This window comes from Canis lupus, chromosome 27 (assembly GCF_048164855.1).
Source record: "Canis lupus baileyi chromosome 27, mCanLup2.hap1, whole genome shotgun sequence".
Lineage (NCBI taxonomy): Eukaryota > Metazoa > Chordata > Mammalia > Carnivora > Canidae > Canis > Canis lupus.
In genome coordinates, this window is record NC_132864.1 from 9007930 (window position 1) to 9029627 (window position 21698).

Consider the following 21698-nt stretch of genomic DNA (forward strand, 5'->3'; position numbering starts at 1 on the left):
GAGCTGCCTGGACTTGGTCAGTGGTAGGGAGTGGAAGAAGACTAGATGGAGGGTAAGAGAACGGTTGGGGCCTCATCTTTCAATGGCTGTGTTGCTCCGTAAGAAGCGCCAGCTCACATAGGTCAATGGAGCAGCAAGAGCTATGCTAGCTGTGGTGTTTTGTGTTGCAAGTGCAGGCTGCACTCGCCCGGGGTCAGGGGTGGGGGGTCAGGGAGTAGTTCTCCTGCTGCTCCCTAAGGGTGAAAGGGTCTGAATGCACCACTGTGTCTCACAGTGGATCTCCCACCCTGCGGTTCACGCACTGAAGCACATATTATTTTATTAAACTATTTGCTTTTATTTCTCATTATACTTCCTTTAAGACATTATATTGATTTTTTAAGCACGTGTGTTGGTAGGTGATATTCATTATGATTCTTATTTCAGGATCAAGTCAGCACTTCTTAATTTGTTGTATAAACTCTGTTATATTGAAAGGAGCATTAGCTCCAATGGGATCGCAAACAATGGGGTTGGCAAACGTTTCCTGCGAAGGCACAGAAGGTAAATAGTTCACTCCTGCGGGCTACACAACCTCTGTTGCAACAGTGCATCTGTGCCCTGCGTCGCCCCAAAGCCTCCCAAACACACCCCAAAGTTTGAGTGTGACTGTGTGCCACCAAAACTGTCCATGGATGTGGAAATTTGAATTTCATATCATTTACATGTATTGCTGGAAAGTATGCTTTTAAAAAATTTCTCAAACACTTATAAATAAAAAAGCTATGAAGGCTATCCCGAAACTAGAGCTTATAGTATGTAGTTTTGAAGCCGACCCTTCATCTACTAGAGACAGTCTTCCCCGCGTCTAAGGACCTCTCTAGAAGGGCCTTCTGTGGCCCAATGGTGATGTAAAGTTCGACCTCCTTAGAGGAATGGCACCCTAAATACAAAAACAATTTTGAAAAGCACCGTTATCGTGAGAAAAGTGTGTCCCCCGCAGTGAGTGGGGTTGCCACCCTGCAGCGCTGCACTCGGTGCAGGGTCCCCACAAGACCCTGGCCAGCCTGAGCACGTAGAGCTAGCCTGCCGCGCCCCCAGATCAGGCGCCCCACACCCAGGCCTGATGCTCTGCCCTGTCCTTGTCACCTCCAGAGGCTGGCAAGCCCCTTGGGTGGGTTGACCCCTCAGGTTGAAGGAGTGCCTTCCACCTTGTCGGAGTCCTGGGGACTCTCCCACATTCCTGGGGGCTATTTTTCCTAAATCTGCTGAGCATCCCCAGCATCCTCCAATCAACTTTATCACCCTCTGAGGCGGTATCCCCTGGATGGTGGCAGGACTTGCCAGCGGTGCAGCTGCTATTAACCTTTCATTTAACCTCATTATCAAAGAGTCGAAGGTGGTTGCAGAAAGATAACTGGAGACTGATTTAAGAGCATGTTTCCAGTGAATTTCCAGGTTCCACATGATCTGAGCCAACACTTCCTTGCTTCTTAGATCATTTCCCACAGGCGGGCTCAGGCTGGTACCTCCAGAATCTTGGCCACCACCAGCAGGTGAACACACCTCTCGGCAGAGCCAGGTTGCACGCGAGATCCCTGTGTGCTCAGGCTGTAGGCCAGTTGCCTAGCCTGTGGCATCTCTTGTATCTGTGAAATGTGTTATCTTTCTCTGAAGAGAGGCCACCTAAACCCAAGCTCGTATTTTGGAAGGCCTCAGGATCGGTGTCAGTTTAAGATAGCACCAGCTCGACCTGGCTTCTGTGTTAGTATCAGTTAGAGGCAGGCATTCTGTAGCAGGTGGTTGGGATCACAGCCCATAAAATACACCCTCATCAGAAAGTATCCTATGTCAAGATCACATTCTCACAGCACATGCTGCATCTTCATTTCCTCTCTCTGTAGAACCTCTTTTTCTTTTAAGATTGATTGATTGATTGATTTGACAGAGAGAGATGGCATGCATGCCCACAAACATGGGTAGGGAAAGGGGAGGGGCAGAGGGAGAAGCAGACTCCCTGCTGAGCAGGGAGCCCAGCATGGGGCTTGATCCCAGGACCCCAGGATCATGACCTGAGCTAAAGGTAGATGCTACACCAACTGAGCCACCCAGGTGCCCCTCCACGATACCTCTTGATACATAGCATGTCATATACTGATTTTGCCCAGCAGATTAAGACCAAAATAGGTGCATTGCTTATGCTATTCACCCATATGTGTGGCACCCTGACCAGTGTGTGACCCCAATAGAAGCTCACTATATATGCTGCAGTGAAGGATGAATTGGGTGGAGCTGATTTCATATCCTGCCTTCAGAGTTCGTGAGTGAGTAGACCTTGAGCAAGTCAAATGACCTCTCTGCACCTTACTCTTCTCACCTGTAGAATGGGTATCATCATCATATCTCTGCCCTGTCAGGGGGATGGAGACTTTAGTGAGAGGCAAAGTAAACCATTTAGCACAGGGCCTGGGGCTTCGTGGCTGTAATTTAACTATTGCTGCTGCTACTACTAACAACAAGAGAAAAGATAAAGAATATTAGCACAAAAAAATGAAGTAGTCTTTACTCTTTCTCCTATGTTCTTCTGAAAGTTTTCCAAGAAATTAAGGAAAAAGCAATGTCGTAGAGAAACAAATGAATGCCCTACAGAAGTAAAAAGACTCAATAAGCCTGCAACACTCTAAATAATAAGTAATAGTGGCTATGTCCTGTATGGCAGCCTTAGCTGGCCGGATGGACAGACACAGGATAACAATACTGAATGTGTTCAGACTTTCCAAATCCAGTCCAAACTGATTTATCTAGAAATCAGAACTTACTGGCTCACTTGGTAAGGTTAGATCCATTTGGCTGCATGTTAGAGAGTCCCCCAAATACAGGGACTTTAGCAATGATGGAAGTTCACCTTTCTTGCACATGAAATGAGTCCAGAGGCAGGGCTATATGATGAATATGGTGGCTTCCTTGCTCACACAAGTGTGTCATTCTACCAGGTGACTCTGTTCTCAAAGTCACCTCAGATTCCAGAATGGCTGATGAAGCTCCAGCCATCACGTCCACCCACCTTTAGGACATGAATGAAGCATCAGTTGCCTTTTTTGATATTTTGATGAGAGCTCAGGACTTTAAAGTATAGACATGATGTGATGGAATAGCACACAAAGAGAAACCCCAAACTGTCTAAAAGGAGCATTTGTTTCTTCCTCCTAAAACATGTTCATCTTAGAGAAGAAGCCATTTGGCATTCACCAGTGTGGGCTATGAAGCATACAGCAGTGAAAGCCCATCTCCATAAGAAACATGAAGCACCTCAGTACAAGTGTGCTGGCAAGAACATGTTGGTTGTAGTGAGAAAAAAATTATGTTAAAAACATTTGAAAATAGCACATTAGAATATGTATTTTCACCAAGCAGTGGTTTTCTCATGGGGGACTAAACTATTTTTCCAGTGTTCTGTAACTCAGAAGTTTTCAACCAAAACCATTATTTTCTTGACAGATGCTAAAGAAACTGGAGATTTCAGTGGATGCTGGAATATGGGCTGGTGTGTAGTTAAAGTAAAATATGGGTTAGGTAACAGCTCTATGAGCTCTTTAGTCCATTAATCTTTGCACGATGGGTAGTAAATACAGGGTTAGGACTCCCAATGTGGGCAAATTAGGGGAAAAAATCTGTCTTTTGAGTTTATATAAACCAATCTTCCAGTTGTGTGAGTAAATTACCCATTAAATTTAGCCCAAACAAAAATGATTGCTTTACCCTTGAACTTGATTTCTTTTTTGCTTTAAAGAGGAAGACAGGAATGCTAATGAAGATTCTTTTCCAGACCCTTCCTTTGGTGAAACAGAATGTCTTTTCCTCTCTCCTATCCCTCTTTCTCTGCCCTCTCTTCCTGCCATAGAGTTCTCTGGAGAAACAGAACCCATAGGGCATGGAGATATATATATATATATATATATATATATATATATATATATATATATATATTTATTTATTTATTTATTTATTTATTTATACTATTATTTCTCATTTTCTCAGCCTTAAATGATATTATATGTAATGTGTATTTTATGTATAATAAATGTGAATGTCTATGAATATCATTATTGAGAAAATGAAGAACCCTGCCCCTGCATCCCTGCATCACTGCCTGAGCTGTGACATCCTGTCCCATCTCTCATTCCATCCTGCCCTCAGACTGGCATCTATACCTTCAGTTTGTGAATAGCAGGTGGTGGGACTCCTACGGATCTTATTCTTATTCATTAGTGGAGATGCCTTCAGAATTCCAGCAATGGGAGCCCCACTTCAATTTTTTTTTTAAGATTTATTTATGATAGAGAGAGAGAGAGAGAGAGAGAGGCAGAGACACAGGAGGAGGGAGAAGCAGGCTCCATGCCGGGAGCTCGACGTGGGACTCGATCCTGGAACTTCAGGATCGCGCCCTAGGCCAAAGGCAGGCGCTAAACCGCTGAGCCACCCAGGGATCCCCGGAAGCCCCACTTCAAACGTGCTTGCCCAACATGCAAACTTCCCATGCCATACACTGGGGAGTCCAGAGGGCGGTTGAGACAGAGAAGATGGTCTGTCTGGAGACCCAACTCTTTCACTCCAATTTGTTTGGTCTCTGCTATGGCTTGGTCTTGCCCTCTGCGTTCCCTGAAGCAAAGGGAGGCATTGTTCACATTGGTGGGAGAAAGGAGACATTTCTCCTCCAGCTATCACATAGAAGTCTTCCTGTCAGTCAGACTGTGCCGATGAGGCCATCCCCTGCCCTCAGCCTGGAAACTGTCACCAGGTACTGATTGGTCTAACAGGCTTCCTAAACTTATCACCACCAAGAGAATAGTATGATCATACCCAGCTAGGATGGGGATGCTGTCAGCATTCTCTGAGTTCACAAGCTGTAAATCAGCTTGGCAATTTGAATAAAACCAGATCTCTGATAGGCAGGAGAGAAGAAAGAATGGAAGCATGGTATTCCACGAGCTTGCCTAGAAAACCTGCAGTGGAAAGCTACAGGACAAATCTGATTGTGTAGGGTTTGGGATGAAGGAGATACCTGCCTTTCTGTTTTATTTACAAACAAATCTAAAACCTTCAACAATGACAAAAACGTCCTGTAGAAAAGGTGCATGACAAATAAAGATGAAACGACACGGAAAAAGAACATGCAGACTGTCCTTCAACTGGAAACCACTCATGTGTACACTGGGAAACAAACTCCCCCCATCTCCAGGGCATCACCAGGGGCACCGAAGCAAAAGCAGTGGTTCAGCTATAGCCCAGTGTCGATAGCCATGTTAAAATGCCTAGTTGGGGATTTTAAAAGTTGAAGATTGAGCTCCAGCCAAGATTTAAAGCTTCAAATTGTATTTCTTTCTAACCTGTGAAATCCCCCATCAAAAAGGATTTTAATGAACAAGTAACAGAGCAATCTGACAATCTTAAGCTTGAATCCAAACCATCTCTGATCACAATTCCCTAAAGAACTGTCACTCTTTTTTCTGATCAATTTAATTTTCTTTGGCTCACTGGCAGGGATTCTCTGGTTTGTTAATTCATATAATGCTAGATATATATATTTTTTGGTCTATCTGTCTTCTCTGTTTGGAGTTGGTTCACAGAGCTTGGCGTTAATCCCCAAGGCCATAGCAAGTGGATCTGCATCCACTTCTCCACTGCTGAAATGACCGTGTGTGTCAGATAATAGCATGAATAGATCAGAAAAGATGGGGAAAATTGGTATGTAAGCTTTTTAATTATAAAAACGTGAGAAAGGTTAGTGGTAATAAGAAGAAGGACCTTTTATGCCTTGTGAAAAGAAGTAGCTATACCACAAAACAGCAGAATGACAGCCCTGTCATGGAATTATCAAAATTACTACCTTAGTGATATGGTGGCTACAGTTCAAAGTGACTTTTACAGGACTTATTTTTCCTAAGCCTGTCAGCAGTAAACTGTGGGGAAGGAATTACTTAACCAGCTCTGTGTGTTCCATGCAGATCTGTTTTCCTGACAATTTTTCAATTGAAATGGAGGCTCTCAGTCCTTACGAATCCATAAAACAACATATGGAAGTGCAATAGAATGATTAAGGAAAGGATTTTGCTAAGCTGGTTACCAGAGCCTGAGAGTTCTTTCCATACATCTTGCATTTCCATTTTGAAAATGTGTGTGACTAGCTGGTTTATTCTTTTACTCCATGGAAGAACATTAGTGATTACATACCTCTTACTGTGTGTAACAGATCCATCTTTAATAAGTAGGAACAGGTTGAACTCATTTCTGACCTGGGGACAGGTGGCAAATTCAGCTTTCTAGTACAGGAATCCAGGTGTGGTGATGGAACCCAGGACCTAGAAAACCTATCTCTGATGTAATGAGATTCCCTGTGTGGTAATGAAGTTGGGAAACAATAATAAGCATACAGTTCAACTATCAGAATGGACTCAACCCTGGAAAATAAGCAGACTGTCTTCTTTAGTAACTACGTTAGTAGTTACTGCATTTTGCTACCTGACTCAGTCTCAGGCTCTTCTACACAACTTATTTAGACTTCACAGGATGCCACCCAGAGGGGCATTGTGGTCATTTTTCGGATGGGAAAATTTGAGATTTATGGAAAGAAAATAAGTCACTTAAGTTCACATGGCTAGAAAGAGACTGACTCTAGACTCATGCTTGCTGACATCCAGGATTTATGTGTGGAGCGATGCCAGTAAGAATGCACAAAGCCAGCATCTGCCCCCTGAGCATGTATGCATGATAGCAGACACCTGTGCCTGAGGAGGAGTGGAAGCTACAACATTAACCCCACACCTGAATGGATGGATGGGGAAGGTGTGCACGTACAATGGTCCTGGATAACTCTGACTCTGAGATGGAAGATGATAGAACACAATTGTCACATGACTGAGTGGTGGAAGTATGACATTCGAGATTTTTGAACTAGAGGAAAAAACAGACTCACAAGGAAAATCCACATTCCTGTCATCTATTCTCAGAGTAAATCTTGGCAAGTTTCTATCTTGGTACCTCCCTTGTCCTATCTATGAAATAATGCCACATGGGCCCCATCCATTTAATGGGATTCTTGACATTTTGTTAGGATGATCTGTGGTCATATGTTTTGAAACAACCTGTGAATTTTTCATGATATGATGGAAGTCCCCCACTCAACATCCCCACTAGGGATTTGCCTAGGATCCCACTGATATTTTCTGGGTAGAAGGAATAATATGGTACCATCTTAGGGAAACCCACACCATTATATATACATAAACACGATAGATAAAGATATGGATAAATATAGATATGGATGAGGATGATAGGAAGAGATAATGCAACTACCAACCAGATGGATGGATGGATGGATGGATAATGCAGCTTAGACTAGATAGATAGATAGATAGATAGATAGATAGATAGATAGATAGATACATACATACATACATACATAGATGGATGGATAGATGGATGGAATAGATACATGCATACATAGGTGGATAGATAGAAACATAGATAGATAATATCCTATGTTATCTATAGATACATAGAGAGGGAGAGATATGTGATGTTTAATATCCAGTGGGTGGCTTCTCTTCCCTCTTGTTACCCATTCAAGTCAAGTCAAGTCTTTGACACCTTTATCTCCCGTATCCTGATGTCCTTTTGATTTTGCCTCCTGTTTTTTAAACCTGTCCTTTTCTTCCTCTGTCCACTGCTGATACTGTAGCTCAAATTATCCTTTCTAGTCTAAATCATTACAGACATGCCATCCACTCCTGATCCTTCACTGCTCTGCTCTCTCCATGTCAGATAGTAATCTTTTAGAAACTCAGCCTTGATGTTGTCCCTATTTCCTGCATAAAACAGATTAACGATGTCCTACTGCTCTTAGAAGAGACAAATGGCACATGAGGCTGACTTTCCAGGGATCTAACCCTGGCCTACCTTCCCAGACTCTTCCAGGATTGTCTTCTACCCTAATTACACGAGAGCTGGGGAGTATAATTTCCCTGATTAGGAAGGAGTTGGTAAATCATCAACACCATGTCTCACTAAGGGTGTCTTTCTCAGGTTTGAATATCCCTCAGTTCTTCAACTACTGTTATTCTCTGGCCGTGCTGGGCATTCCAATCTAAACAGCCTTGGGTTGAGTAGGGTCCTTAGAGAGGTCAGTCTCTGCATCCCATTGCCCATCACTGTCACTTTGGATCTCAGACTTAATTTGTAGTCCCAGACCTAGAGATGGCATTCAGGTTGTGGGCTGACCAAGGGAAGAACTGAACTGTGTGCTAGCATCTCACTTTGGGACTGTTATCCCACTGCTGCCAGCCAGTCTGCTGAGACTCTCCTTGGTAGAAGCCACATCGCACTGTTGACCCCAATTACGTAGACCCCTTTGTCTTTTTCGCATGCTGGTTCTTGGCTACATCTCAACTGTGATTGTTCTCATACAGTGAAGGCTTAGAGCCAGGAAGCTGGATTTGGCATTTCTCTCTAAAACTTAATCTCGTTGGACACATTCCATCATCATTCCAGTCTGTTGAAATATTTTAGGATCCTGAATCTGTGATTGAGCATTTTGATTATAACTCTCAGCTTTATGTCATGTATAATATGATTAGCATGCTATCAACTTCCTCATTCAATCCATTAATTGAAATTCTGAACAGAACAGGGATGAAAACACCCTCTGTGGAATTCAAAGCTCCTGGGATGATACACACTTCATGTTGTCTTTCCTAATTCATGGGCTACTGTTTCTTGATCTCCTTTACTCTCTCCTCACCTACCCACCTGTTCCGCTCTGAGGAAGTCTTTAGAATTCCTTTCTGCCTACTCTGCATCCCTTGGTGATCTCATCCTTCCCTGTAACATTAAGTATTACCTATTCACTGATAATTCCAAAGTGCATGCCTCCAGCCTGAATACTTCTCAACCGCCTGGCTCCAGAATTCTTCTGGGTTGTCTAACATCACACTAGCATCCCTGATCTTTACCTCCAAACACATTGCTCCATTGTAGTCAAAGGCAGTTCCATCATTCCAGCTACTCAGACCCAAATTGAGGAATCCTTTACTCTTAGACCCTGTGTCCAATCTCCTGATCCTGAATAATAATTCTACCTTCACAGTATACTCAGAATCTGACCCTATCTCATACTAATGCCACAGTCCAAGATCTCACCTGAAGTGCCATCAATTTTCCTTGATGTTCTGTAAGTCTATGGGGACATGAATTTTTTTGTCTTTACTTCATGATCATTTTTCATAACTAAACTATTTCTATATACATAGTAAGTGTTCAAAAATGTTTTCAGATGAATAAGTTAACAATAAATGATATATGCCCTCACATTCAGATTCAAGTCACTTCTCATTGTCCTTGATGACATGATGAGGTACATTGTATCAGCATCAGATCAGTATCCCAGAGAAACCTTGTCTACCATATTCTAAAAATTAATAAATTCTTTTTTTCCCCTAAACTGTATCTTTCCCTTATTTTATCACATCAATAAATGCACCCAGCTCCACCTGGTTCTCCAACCAACAAGTTAAGATTTCTCCATGATACTGGCTTACCTTAGCCTACAAGCCAACTGAGAACCACATCTCTTGGTTTTTCCTCCAAAGTATAGCCTTGCATTTGATCTTTTCTGCTATTCCCTAAGTTTAAGGTACGCTAATCTCTTGCCCTAAATAAATGGTCTCCCTTCCTTCCCTCTTGTCACTCACACCCCCACCTGATCCATTCTCCCCAGAGCTGCTAGGGAGCACTTTTTAAACATAAGGCACATAGTCTTCTTTCCTGCTTAAAACCATTTTGTGCAGTTTCATCTATGTGAAGAATAAAATTCAAAGTTCTTACCAAAACCCAAGGATCCTTTCATTGCCTGATCCCTCTCTACCTCTTCCATTTCATTTCCTAAAACTAACTTGCTTGCTGACAAGCTTCAGATACTCTATCCTCTGATGCTCCTGAAACTTACCCTTACCTCAAGGTGTCTGTTCTCACTACTCCTCTGCCTGGAAAGCTCTTCCACCAGCATATCTCCTGGCTGACTTACCCAATGGATTCTCTCTGTGTAAGCTTTCTAAATCAGCTTGTGAGTGGTGCCCCCTGACCCCCATTCATTCGGCCACGTGGCTTATTTGCTTCACTCTACTCTAAGTTACCTGAAATTATCCTATTTATTTTTATGTTTACTTGTGAGTGTTTATCCCCCACTGTATTGTAAACTTGAGGACAGGGGCTTGTCCACCTTGATTGATGCAGCGTCCACACACCTAGAATATTCGCTGGCACATAGTAGGGACTCAGAAGTATTTGTTGAATCCATAAATGATGCCACATAGAAGATCCAACAAGTTAATAACTGAGATTATTCAGGCATAACAAACCCTGCCTGAAGCTGTACTGTCTTCTGATTGTCAGTTTTTGTGAAGGTACATGATATTTTTAACAACCTATTCTGGACTCGTGTCTCTGTAGATGTTAGCTTTACTGGTCTGTAGTTTTCATGACCGACTTTCTGTCTTGTCCATTTTTATTCACTGAAAATTATTCTGGGACCTTTCCCTGTATACATAGCTCTTCGCAGGTTCAGTAAATGGTTCACAAACAGATTCCATCTGTGTGTCCCAGGTAATGGTGGCCAGGAGGCTGGAGGTCAACTAACAAGACTCAGACGTGGCTCTCAATGTGCTCACATGTGGATACAAGTCTTCTTAATGGCTCTCCCTTCCAGTCTGAGGACTCTCTTTGACAACATGAATGGGAGCACCAAGGGAAAGAGAGAGCTAGGTGCCTGGTAGCATTTTGTGAAGTGTTTCCATTGACTGGGTGTGCCTGGGATCCTTCTCTCATTTCCTCAGACCATTGTCACTGTTCTTGTGCATATTCTACATTAAAGGACTCCAGGACCCTCTGGATTCCAGTAGGTTTGGCCAGAGAAATTCTCTATAAGTCCCAGCAGCAGCTCGGTGGGAGGGAGGTCAGAACGATTTCCCTCTTGGCTCCCCACCTGCACGGTCCCCCAAGGTGGGCTGGGCTTGTCGCTCTACCAAACATGACTGCCTGCAACACATTTGTTTCCTCCCCTCCAAGCCAAGGGGTGGTCGGTCACAGTCCGGCCACTGCAAGCTCCAGATTACAGACGCAGTTTCCATGGCTCCCCGGCATCCCCACCTTTCTAAATGAGCCTTTCTGAGATTGCCCTTCTGTTCTCAGCTGGGACATTGACTGGTCCCCCAGAAACCCTCCTCCAAGACCCATTTCTTGCCACATGCCTTCCTACTATTCTTCCCTGGCCAACCATAGATTCCTGTGGCTTTTCTTCCTCTGGCAGTCATTTGAGTCATGAAATTAGAGTTTCAGTTTTCCTACTTGCCCAGGCCTTATCTGGATTTTCTGTCCATAGTATTCTTTTGTGAGGTTTGTATTTTTTTGTTTTTTGTTTTTGTTTTTGTCTTTTCTTGAAACTTTTAAGAATTTGGCTTTCTCCAGTGACCTTGCTTTGTTACATGACTCTTTCAACTTACTGTTGGAACTTACTGTTACTGGCCACTTCCAACTTAGCCATGGTGTCTTGTGGGAACCTTCTGAGGTTAAAGAGTGACTCCATTCTAGCTTTTATAGGTTACTTTCTTCCGGATTTTTTGAGATCTAGATTCATTTGGCTTTTTTCCCACGATTCCTCAGTTACATGATTTGACAGCCTGTTCACCCTCAACAAGTTTAAAATGCACTCTACTTCTTTTCCAATAAGAGCATTATGCACACATCTCAATGATTCAGTCTACAAGGCTCCTGCTCTCCTAATATTTGTGGGCTAAATAGGGAATGCCAGCAATTATGAAGACAGAGATTTAATTTCCTGGCCCTAGCTCTCCTCTAGCTGGTCTGGCTGGGGTTGGTTGTGACATGGGGACTGTAAGGTGGGTGGCCATCTACATAGGCCTAAAAGCAAGGAACCACCCTGTGGAATCCCAAGGACTCTGCTCACACTCCAGAGTATGTGTTGAGAGAAGAGATGGGCCAACTGAGACACGTCCCAGAAGACCATAAAGATGAATCCTGGCATGAACGCTATTTAGATCATTTGATACCTAAGTAGTGATAAAGTAATTACTGAGCTGGTAATTAGATAGGTAATTGGACAGTTTCTCCCCTCTGCATTTAACAACAGAAAAAATATCATCAACAGCCATAAAAAGGACATTAAAAATCAACTCAACTTTCAAAACGAAGCAGAGGGAACGTATAATGCGAGACCTAAGAGGAATCCCTGTTTAAAGAAGATAATGATGATGCATTTCGCTATCAACAACCACATGACGTAACTACTCTTTGAGTGTGTTTGTTCGGGAGGTTACCCAAGTGACATGAGGAAAGGGAGCAAAAGTCCCCTTAATGGGTGGTGGGCTGAGGTTGGGAAGAACAGCCCACATACCCTGAAGACCCTGGAGATGGATGCTCCTTGGTTTTCCACAGCAAAAACAGCTCATCTGTAGCGACCTTTTCCTGGAAATTTTGACTAAACTCTACCATTGCCTACTTCTTTCCAGAGACTTAGCATCAAACATGACAAGTTCATCACTAGCTGCCTGGAGTCAGCCATTCACCCCTCACTCCTGATAGAGACCTCCGACTCAGGGCTTTCATTGATCAGACATTCCCTACCCCAGCATGGCAGACTCGAGCCCAGAAAGCTGATTCTCGACCGCCCTCTCTTTTCCAGAACTAGTTAATAAATCCATCTGCCATCTATGTGCTGTTTATCATGTTTTATCATTCACTGAGAATTAACCAGGAGGAATTCAGCTCCTCCTGAAAGATCCTTTCATTTTGCTACTATATTCAGTTTATGAATTCTAAACAAGGCAGCAGGCCATTGAAGGTTTTAAAGGGAAGTGATAGGCAGCAGGTCCTGCTTGTGTTCTGATATGTTGACCAAAGTGGCTTTTGTGGTGGAGAAATGGAAGGGAATTAACGAATTGCCTTTCATGGATGCTTTGCCAGTTATTTGTATAAAGTAAAAATTCAAATAATATTCCTTTTTCATAAAGAATCCTTTGTGGAATTTTACCCATTCATTTGTTTTTGCATCTGTTCCACAAAGATAGATAGATACTGACATGTATTTGTGCGTGTCTGTGTGTAGGTGCATATATGTGTACATATATATCGTGTGTATGTGAGCCTGGAATGTATCAGGTAAAGTGTAAGGTTTGGCCAATAAAACACAGATTCCCTGCCCCATGGAGGTAGCAGTAAAGATGTAGGAGACAGATAATGAGCAGGTGAATGAACAAGTGGGTAGGAATTGCAGAACATGGTGATGGAGAGTTAAAGGTTGGGAAAGAGGGATCCTTAGTCAGGAAGATCAGAGAAGATCTGTGTTAAGGAGCTGTTATTTAAACTAAGGCTCCTAGGACAAAGATGTGCTGGTCACACAAAAGGCAGGGACGTGAATGCTGCGGACTCAGGCCCTGAGGCCAGTCGGCTCAAAGGACTCCATGTGTGGCCAGTGTGGCCAGGATTTGAGCCAGAGAACACTGTCTCAGGATGAGTTGGTGTCTGGATTATTTTTTTAAGATTTTATTTACTTATTCATGAGGACACACAGAGAGAGGCAGAGACACAGGCAGAGGGAGAAGCAGGCTCCATGCAAGGAGCCCAATGCAGGACTCGATCCCTGGACTCCAAGATCACACCCTGAACCAGAGGCAGATGCTCAACCGCTGAGCCACCCAGGTGCCCCCAGTGTCTGCATTTTATTCCAAGGGCAATAGTTAGAATTTGGGGAGTGCCAATGAGGAAATGAAATATATGTATGTTTTGTGGTTTTTAAAATACTTTGCCACATGCAGACTGTATGGAGAAAGCATGGATGGGTGCAGCAAGACCACAGACCATTTTGCAGAGTATAGTCAAGAAACGATGGGAATGGGGCGGAGAGGGAGAGGAGAGGCCTGAGCCCGGATGTCTGGGGCTGTGATCAGGAGGAAAAAGGGGCACCTGGGTGGCTCAGTGGTTGAGCTCAGGGTGTGACCCTGGAGTCCCAGGATCGAGTCCCACATCTGGCTCCCCGAAAAACCTGCCTTACCTCACCCTCTGCTAATGTTTCTGCCTCTCTCCGTGTGTGTGTCTCTCATGAATAAATAAACACAATCTTAAAAAAAAAAAAAAAGGAGGAAGAAGCCCTGAAGATGAGCCCAGTGCTCTCATGGGCACTGCGAGAGGGACAGGGCTCACTGGTGGTCTGTGTGGTTTCAGACAAGTGGGGACGTGGGGTGCTGTGTATGGAGAGAGCCAAGGAGATGGGAGGGTTTCAAGGCGAAAGCAAGAATGTAGATTTGGATTTGTAAGGTTTGAGATCGCTGGGAAACAGGAGCGTTAAGCTTTTAAAACTCATGGAAGTCATGTGTTCAGGGACAAGAGAAAATTCTCTAGGCTTCCTTAGTGACTAAGCACAGTGCTAAAGCCTAAGCTGTGCTGCTTCCAATGGTGTTACAGAAATAGGAGCAAAAATAAAAACAGCAGTGATGGATGAGAGTCGTCTCCTGAATGCCCCTCTTCGTTAGGTACACAGCCGGTGCCCATAAGTGGCTGTCATTACATAAATCATGTCCTTTCTATGCTGTTTTCAAGTTTCTCCTTAATTCTAGAAACTCTCTGAAGTCTTTCTGCATTAACATACGGCCATTTTCAAGCTAGTAGCACAAATTTTAAAACAAATTTAAATAGTACCTCTAAGAATGTCACGAGTTGAATTTGGAACTGCTAAATTTGCTTAGGGAGAAAAAAAGAATCCAGGGTAGTCTTTGCTCATTGTCCTGTGTTGCTTCTTTATTTCAGATTTTAAATCATTTGAGCTTGAGTTAAAGGCTCATCAAATCCCCAGAACCACCTACTTCCGAATCTACCTGTTCATGAGCTGACCTTAAACGGCTCGTCTTGCTACCTCTTCCGTGGCCAGTGGGATGCTCGTGAGAGAGGCTGTGGCGGTCTGCACTCACATGCGCTCGCCAGACCCCAGGTTTCTCATTATCACCCAAATTTTCCTCTGCACTCTGATTTCTCCACGTCAGCATTTCCCCAACAGTTGATCCATGGGACACTCGCACTCTGAATCTATTGATTTTGTATTTTAAAGATGCTCTGTGAGGAATGTCGAATGCTGGGGGAGCCACAGTTAGCAGGCCTTCTCCGCGGTGGGGCAACTCAGCGCCATGCATAAAGATCATTTTCTGCACGGAGGCCATTAAGGTTCTACAGTGTTCCACAGATGTTCTTCACAGTGCGGTCCAGCTTGCCAAGAGAAGTCCTGCTCTTTCATGCCACAACCGTCATGGGCTGTGATCAACCCAGGGTATGCAGTTGGGATATCTTACTTGATCGATCAATTATACTCCCAGTTCTTTTTTTTTTTTTTTTTTTTTTGGAAAGAGATTAAATACAAGTAAACATATTTTTTAAAAGTAAAGTCGGGTAAATTATAGAGGGTTTGTTATGCCAACGTTAGTTTTTCAGACTTATTTTCAGCTATTTAACTTCCGTCCTGAGTGACCCTGGTGAAGTTATCTGGTTTCTTTTTTCCTCTTTCTCTGCAAATGGAGTAAGATACCAGACTCTCTTGATTTTTCATGGATGTTGTGAATACAGACATGACTTCAACACTCAGATGTGCTTTTCAGCTTTTGGTAACTGAGGTGTTATATAAATCCCAGGCCTTGTTTATACTGTGGTTATAATAAGCAGTGTAACTTTTCTGCTGGGTAACCCTGAGATAACATTGTCAGGGAACTAGAAATGGCTGAACAGAGCCACTTCTGTGAGTTAAACCCATTCCTGACAGCTGGCTGGTGGGTGAGTTGCTGAGCTCTGAGATTTGAAGTGGCATTTACAGAAGACCTTATTTTGAGAAGGCACCACGGGGAAATTATAACAAGTGTTATTTAACAACTCTAATTATGATTTTTTTCTTTCTCTCCCTACTTTGCAACTACAATTTGATCCAAATTAATATTTATTTATACTAATAATAGCAAACCCAGATGGATTGCTTACTATGTACCGAGTGCCACTCACCAAAGGCTTTGCATGAACTAGCCCATCTAATTTTGATGACTGTGAGGAAGGTACTATTATTATCTGCACTTTCATCATGTGACACTGAGGTCAATAGAGGCTAAGAAACTCATCCAGAGTCCTAACTCACAGTCCAGCTCCAGAGCTCAGACGTGACATGCTGCCTTCTTTTGGCTTTGCAGAGCACCACTTGGGCTGTGCACACCTTTGCCCCCAGCTCCTTCACCCCTGCTTTGTCACCAATCCATAACTTGATGTCCCATGCTCTGGGGGTCACTTGAGACCCTTTGCCAAGCCTCAGGAGAGACCATGGCCATAGAACTCCCCGAAACTCAATCAAGCTGACGTTTCCCAAATAGAAGAGATGTGTGCCCAAGTGCATTGAAGTTGATGAATATCCTCTTCTTTAGGCATGATGCATATCTACAAAGCATCACTTTCTCCAGCTTGCTGGACTACACATGAGTGTCTTATTCATGTGTCCTCGTTGGGTCATCTTCTCCCTGCAATACATCGTTAAGGAGTCAATGATATAATGTGGCACTGTGCTCGTCATGGGGGGACATAGTGGTGAATTGGGCTAATCAGATCTTTCTATGGGAGGTATGGCTCTACCCAAGTAGGAAGATGTGAAGGACAGCTGAGCGAGTGGTGGGAGGGTATATGCTAGAGGCAGGCGGTGTGAAGGGCTGGGGTCCCATACACTAAAGGGAAGAGCAAGTTCAAATAGCCAGGGAAAAGACCCAGGTCTGGGACATGAGGTCAGGGCAGCACTTGCTAGAGCTTGAAGGCAGGTGGTTGGCAGGCTCTGGAGAATATGGGATCCTTTAGGGCATGATCTGGAATTTGACTTTTATCGTGGATGCAGAGTTGTAAGGCAGGGAGTTCACATTTTCAGAGATCACCACGGCCCTGGCATGGAGACAGGGGTGTGTATAGGACACCAGGTTGTGTCCCTTGGTTCTTCATCCACTGAAGCAGATGCACAAGTGAGGGATTGTAGTCAGGAAAATGGAACCTCCACGAGGACGGAGGTCACTTCATCTCCCCTCTCCATTTGCTTTGACTTTAGCCACATGACTTTCTTTGGACAAGGTGACGGTAGTGCGCACGAACAGAACAGATGCTGGAAATGTCTGTACATGGTCAGGTTTGCTCTATCATGCTTCTGCCTTCGTTAGGAGGAAAACATGCCCATAGGCTGCTGGTCCCAGAAGAATGAGAGACGTGGACCTGAACCCAGCTGGGAGCTGTGGGCCGAGTGTGCAGGCCCTCTGAGCCCAGCCCACCTGGAGACCCACAGCCGGAAGCAGAGCATCAGCCGCTGAGCCATGTGTCGGCGATGGTGAGAACAGTACGTGGTGTCCCATGCCACACCTGGCCACCTGAGGCAGAGCCTTTGCACACACATTCTGCCCCATTCTTTTCCTAAGCAAACTCTTCGGAGCCTGGGAGTCGGCCAGGATTCACAGTGGCTACAGCTCACGCCCATTAGGTGGATGCTGTGGATCCCTGCAAAAGGAGGAGTCGATAGTTCCTCGGATGCATCAATGTGGTGAAGGCCTTTCCCAGTGTACCTCCTATGACATCATATTCCCCTTGGCCACATCATCATCTGTGACAATGGGATGTGGCTCTTGAGTTCCAGAGCCTGCAAATCAGACCACGGCAACAGTGAATCCTCTAGCCTCCCTGCACCTGCATTTCTTCACATGTAAAATGAGTCAAGGGTTCCCCACTTGCTGGGCTTGGAAAGGAGAGCAGATTTAAGGAAGTAATGCATAAAAGTGCCTAGAACCGTGCCCAGCAGTACACGAGTGCTCAGTGGACGTCAGGTGTCATTCTCGCTGATAGTGGTGGTGGGGTCTGGTGGTGGCAGGTCCAGCAGAGGCAGGGTCTGGTGGTGGGCAGGTCTGTCACTGCATCATTCTGGATGCAAGTGAAGGGGTAATACTCTACCCTGACCATGCCTCAGTTGCCCATCTGGGAAGTAGGAAGAATGCCTGTGGCATTCTTGCCTTGAGGCAAGTTTGATGAGGATGTAATTATCACGGGCACATGAGTCTCGTCTGTGAGCCTTTTTTCTTCAGACCTTCCCAACAAGGAGTCTTCTTCAGCATTTGCTGCACCCCTGTTGGGAGGCAGGGTGCTCTGTGGGCCCCAGAACTGCCCTGGCTTTCGGAGCTCCATCTGGCCGCAGGCTCTCTACGCATACCCAAAAGAGGATTTGGATGTTGATAACACAGGCATCAGATGAGGCAAACTCTGGGAAAGGGTAGACGTTACCAAGAAGTTTAAGTAAACCACACAGTGAAACCGTGTTTGTTCCAAGGGGAGAGCCCTTTCCAGAATGCGAGGGCTCATGCCTGGTTTCCATCTTCTCTTCTGAAGATGATATGGTTAAATAATACCTACCTCCCCCCATTAGGATCCCCACATCCTTAATTCTGGACCCTGTGAATGTCAGCATAGGTGATAAGTGGGACTTTGCAGGGGTGGTTCAGGATGGGAGGCAAGGACGCTGCCCTCACCCTCCATGTGTATGTGACCACACATGTCCCTCTGTGAGGGAGGCTCAGATGGAGAACTGACCTGCAGCTGGATGCATGAGGATAAAGAGTCAGAAGGGACATGACAAATGGGACAGGTGCTAGAAAGGGACCACAAGCAATGGAATGTGAGTGGCCTCCAGAAGTTTGAGAATAGATTCTGTTCCAAAGCCTCCAGAAGAACGTGTTCGGCAATACCTTGATTTTGGACTCTAACCTCCAGAACCAAGATTGGTGCTGTTTAAAGCCACTGGGTTTGTGGTCATGTGTGATAGCGGCAACTAGAAACCCAAAGAAGAACTTAACAGGCCAGTGGCATGTGCATGAGCTCGAGTTAGGCAGGTACCCACTGGTGGCCTGTAGTCATGGTCTTCCCTCCCAAGCCAGCCCTGGTAACTAAGCAGGCATCGAATGCCTTTTTACCTTAACAGGTCAATGGCATTCCCATTTTTTCTGGCTCAGAATTCTCTCCTTTTCTAGGGGAGCTATTTGGCAATGTGCCATGTTCCACAGGTTAATAGCTTCTGTGTGCATTGGTTGGCCTTGGGAGTATGGGATTCAGAACGCACACTCCTGCATCTTTATTAAGCAGCTGGCTCAAATGTTCACCATCTCCTCTAAGCTGAACTGGGCTCCCTGGCACATTCTGGAAGGCCTATTAAAGCAGTCATTATTCTACAAATCTTATTTGTGCCCAAACTCTAATAAATGTGCAGAAACTCGCAAAAGAAAAGGTGTGAGGTTTTATTTTTTTTCTTCATTTTGCACCTTTTTTGGTCTACCTTTAAAGCACCAAAGTTATCTTTGTATGCCTGACTAATTTCGGATTTTGAAAGCATTAAGAAAGTGCTTGAGATTTGAAATTTGCCTACAAAAATGATTAGGCATATCGGAAGGCAGTCAACTCGGGATGGTTCACTGCAGAAACCCATTTAACTTTGCAGCACAAAGGGGTTCATAGAAATTGCAGCTTCCTCTTCTTAAGCACCACCGTGGAACATCCTGAAGGACACCTAGGATGTGCTGTGCCCACTTCCCTCTTGTCTCAGCAGCGAAATCTAATACCAGTGAAGAAGAGAAAATATTTTATTATTAATAGTGTTCACATGTTCCAAAAGTTAAAAAAGATTGTTTGTTCAGTTTGATGAGAGGCGGTGTGGGGGAGACTATTATGAGTTGTCACACACAAAACTCTTTCGGAGTTTTCCTAGCTTTCTATAAATGAATTCTTAAATGGTTGGGACCAAAATGTACTTTGCATCCTGCAGGGCACAGCTTTGACCAACAAAAAATGAAGACCGGTGGATAAATTCTTCCCAAAATGGGCTATTCTGAGCAGCATTCCCAGAAAACAATCTGGCAAATTTGAGCAAATTGTCATGCTTGATACCAAACACCGGCCCCCTCAGTCCTATACTCACACCAAACTCCTTCCTGCCCTACCCTACAACTCCTGCACCCCTGCTTAGCATATAACCCTTGCTGCAGGCTCTGCTCTCTGTAGAACATAGGCTGAGCTGTGTCTTGTGGTTCATTCAGAAGAATCAGGTAAATTCTCCCTCTCAGATGTCATGAAGGACCCACCACAAACCTAGGACATTAGTGCACTGTGGGGAGAGAGATGTAGGGAACAGAAAGAGTTATAGATTTCACCTAAATTTTGCTGGTACTCGGGGTAGAAACAAGAGTATAAACTGGAAACTTCCAACACTTGTCTGCTGACCATGCTGCATGGCTATGAAAAGCATGAAGACAAAGGATATAACACAGGAGTTTTGTGATGCTACTCAACGGACATCTTGTTGCTTCTAGAACCGGACATAAAGATGTTTTAGATGTGATGAGGGAGGTATCTCTGTTGTAGTGGGCACTGTGCTAAGATTACAATCCCTGTTCTCTTGTCACTAGTGGTGGAATTCCTTCATTCTCATGGTTGAATAATATTCCAGTGTGTGTCTGTGTGTGTGCCTACATGTGCATGCACATGTACACATGGGCTCCACAATTTCTTTATCCATTCATTCATTCTTGGCTGTTGTGAATAATGCTGCTATGAAGACAGGGTGCAGATACGTCTTTGAGATACTGATTTCATTTCCTTTGTGTATATACCCAGAAGTAGGATTGCTGGATCCTAGGGTGGTTCTGTTTTGATTTTTTGAGGAACCTCCATACTGTTTTCCATAATGACTCCACCAATTTACATTCCCTACAAGGATGTTTTGCTAAGTGAAATGAGCCAGCTAGAGAAAGACAAATACTGTATGATATCACTTATTTGTGGAATCTTAAAAAAAAAAAGCCAGTCATAGAAACTGTAGAAGGATGGTTGCCAGGGGCTGGGGGTACCAGTAATACAAGTCCCAGAATAGGAAGCTTTATACTTCAATAAAGCTGCAGAAATTTTTTTTAATTAAAAATTACTATTATTGCCATTTTTCCCTTTGCAAACTACTCACCTTCTCCAAGCACCTCTCTGCAACACCTTTAAGAGGAATAAAGGAGATGATGTATTCAAGATCTGCTGGTACATAAACAATAACCAGAAGAGCATCACTGTTGTTGAATCTAGACATCCATGGAGGATTCTTGTACCAGTCAGGGTGCCTCAAAGCAATAGACCCAACTGGCTATCTCTCGACATAGATAGAAATAGACCAGTTGGAACTGGTATATATTCTCTCTTGCTCGAGGAATGCCAATCATTTTGTTCTCTTTAGACCTTCAACTGATTGGATGAGACCCTCCCATACAATACAGAGCAATCTGCTCTCAGTGTTAATCTCATCTCCAAACACCCAGAATATGGTGTGACCAACTATCCAGGCACCCCATGTCTCAATCAAGTTGACACATAAAATTAACCATCACAACAGTATTTCTCTCTCAAAAGACCCCATCAAACTGAAGGGGAAAAAAATGAACAGTCCTAGAAGAGATTTCAACAAAATATTGAAAGAGAAGAGGAAGACTGTCAGGTGGTAATTGAATTAGTAGAGCAGAGGCAGCTTGTCACCTGCAGAAGGGTGGTGTGGGGAGGGCATATACTGAATTAAAAGGAAAAGA

The 21698-nt window shown here is 44.0% G+C and overlaps 1 protein-coding gene and 1 long non-coding RNA gene across 2 annotated transcripts in view; one reads left to right on the forward strand and one right to left on the reverse strand.

The window, feature by feature from the left end:
- Positions 1–21698, forward strand: part of TMEM132D (transmembrane protein 132D) — a 596131-nt gene that overhangs the window by 428785 nt on the left and 145648 nt on the right. The window lies entirely within an intron of this gene.
- On the reverse strand, positions 15411–17723 carry LOC140619157 (uncharacterized). The gene is made up of 2 exons (XR_012019087.1): positions 16862–17723; positions 15411–16586 (listed from the first exon to the last, which is right to left on the reverse strand). It is a non-coding gene; the product is annotated as an uncharacterized lncRNA (long non-coding RNA).